The sequence below is a fragment of the Cebus imitator genome, unplaced genomic scaffold (assembly GCF_001604975.1).
Source record: "Cebus imitator isolate Cc_AM_T3 unplaced genomic scaffold, Cebus_imitator-1.0 Scaffold105, whole genome shotgun sequence".
Taxonomy (NCBI): Eukaryota; Metazoa; Chordata; class Mammalia; order Primates; family Cebidae; genus Cebus; species Cebus imitator.
Window position 1 is genome coordinate 5,200,498 of NW_016107420.1, and position 2,446 is coordinate 5,202,943.

The following is a 2,446-nucleotide window of genomic DNA, read 5'->3' on the forward strand; positions in this document are numbered from 1 at the left end:
TACTCAGGAGGCTGAGGCAGGAGAATTGCCTGAACCCAGGAGGCGGAGGTTGCGGTGAGCAGAGATTGCGCCATTGCACTCCAGCCTGGGTAACATAACTGAAACTCCGTCTCAAAAAAAAAAAAAAAATTAAACCTACACAGTCTAATACTGATGTTTCTTCTGTTGTTTAAACCCTCTAGTGGCAAAGATTCTACCATTATTTGTTTTTTGTTTTGTTTTTTGTTTTGTTTTGTTTTAGTGGACGAGAGGTTTTTATGTTGCCCAGGCTGGCCTTGAACGCATAGGCTCACCTCCTCAAGATTCAGGACAAAGGCCAGAGCCACCGTGACTCCCATTCCACCACTATTTTGAGAAACCTTTTTAAAATTCTTTGTCAGTAACCACTTCACAAATTTTTCTGTAACAAATCTTTCCCTAAGCGTTTCTCTTTCCATTCTGTTCTTATTTGAGGATGAAAGGCAATCATTCAGCACTTTCTTCTTACCCAAAAATGAATTTCTTCCCTGTAGATAATATTTTTTTCTGTTTTAAATGAGTCCAAGTGGTCAACTTTGTTTATAAGACATGTATTTCATTTTTTTAAATTTTTATCTTTGCCCTCTCTGAATCTTCTCCTTTTTTTATAAAAACTAAAAAGTGCTATTAGAAATAATATCCTACTATATGTATGACATTAGCAAAATGAAGAAAATTTAAACCTTATTATCATCTCTGACACATCACACTTACCATAGTGCAGTGCAGCATCGTGTTACTGGTTCAGTACAATCCCTGAATCGGGCTGATTCACTTTGCTCTAAATGTCCTTTTCTGATTAACTTTGTCTATATGTTATTTATCCACTCTACATGTATCACTCTACATGGTTGAATGCCATACTGTGTTCTTTTAACATAGGAGTTTTTCAAATCAGTGTGGTGAAGCCTTTCAATGCAAGAACACAAAACCTAGAAGCTGTGAAAAAAAATTAATAAATATGATCACAGTTTCAAATTTCTGTATTGGAAAAGGTCATAAAGTCAGTGACAAACTGAGAAAAATATTTGTACCATATATGACAAAAGGCTAATGCCCTAAACACATATAAAGGATGCCTAAGTTTAAAAAATGCTGTAGTCTAGTAGACAAGTATATAAAGGAAGTTTATGGAGAAAGAGGGACAGGTGGCTTTTTTTTTCCAACAGTCCAGAGGTCTTTTATTTTTTTTTAACACCTATTATGAATTCATAGGGAATAGGTTCCAGCAGCCCAGGCTCCTTCCCATTGGTTCTCACACAGTGTGCTTCTCTGGGTGGAGCAGGCTGGCGCTTCAGTTGGACCCAGGTACCTTTCTCTTTGGCTTCTTTCTTTTTCTGATCATTTTCCTTCACGCGTTTCAGGAAGCTGTCTTGGCTCTTAGAGTGCTTGATGTGCTCAATACGCACATTAATTCACTTAGCAAGAATCTTGCCCTTAACTTGTTTGTTTACAACAATGCCATCAGCATGCTGGGCAACATTGCAGACTCTTCCAGTTTTGCCACGAGAACATTTGTGGGGCATTCCTTTTTGAACAGTACTCATTCCCTTGATGTCTACAATACCACCTTTCTTATAGATTCGCATAAACGTGGCCAAAGGAACAGCTCCATGTTTTCTAAAAGGCCTAGAAAACATAAATCGAGTGCCTCTCCTCTTTGGCAGTTCCAGCCAAAAGGCAGAACAGATGGCTTTTGAACATTTAAAAAGATGTTCATCCTCACCTATAAGACAAATGCAAATTTAAATTGTAATCACATCATTTTTCACCTATCAGATCATAAAGCTTGGTAATGCAATGTGCTGGCACTTTCACACATTATTGATATAAATACATGTTGTCACAGTCTCTGGAGCACAGTCTGGCAGTATCTTTCAAAAATTGGAAATGTATGTAAACTTTGACCGATACTTGCGCCTGGAAACACTTTTGCCAGAAAGCAAACATGTAAAAATACCGATTGAAGCATTGTCGTTCATTTTAAAAGATTTAAAAAACCATACAAATAACAATAGCAGATTAGTTAAATTATGGAGTATTCATACAGAGGAATAGTTTGCAGCTATTAAGAGGAATATAGTATAATAGTCCTAATATAGAGCTATTTTTAAGGTATATTATTTAGAAGGAAAAAAGATAAAATGTTTATAATACTTTTATCATTTTTCAATGAAAAGAAATGAAGAAAAACATATATTCTCATTTAAAATATTTCTAGAAATATACTTTAAAACTGGAAGTAGGCCAGGCGCGGTGGCTCAAGCCTGTAATCCCAGCACTTTGGGAGGCCGAGGCGGGTGGATCACCAGGTCAAGAGATCGAGACCATCCTGGTCAACATGGTGAAACCCCGTCTCTACTAAAAATACAAAAAATTAGCTGGGCATGGTGGCGCGTGCCTGTAATCCCAGCTACTCAGGAGGCTG

General features: G+C 37.2%; 1 protein-coding gene across 1 annotated transcript in view; it reads left to right on the forward strand.

Annotated features, from left to right (window-relative positions):
- Nucleotides 1-2,446, forward strand: part of SCLT1 (sodium channel and clathrin linker 1) — a 231,598-nt gene that overhangs the window by 227,632 nt on the left and 1,520 nt on the right. The gene's annotated exons all lie outside the window — the stretch shown is intronic.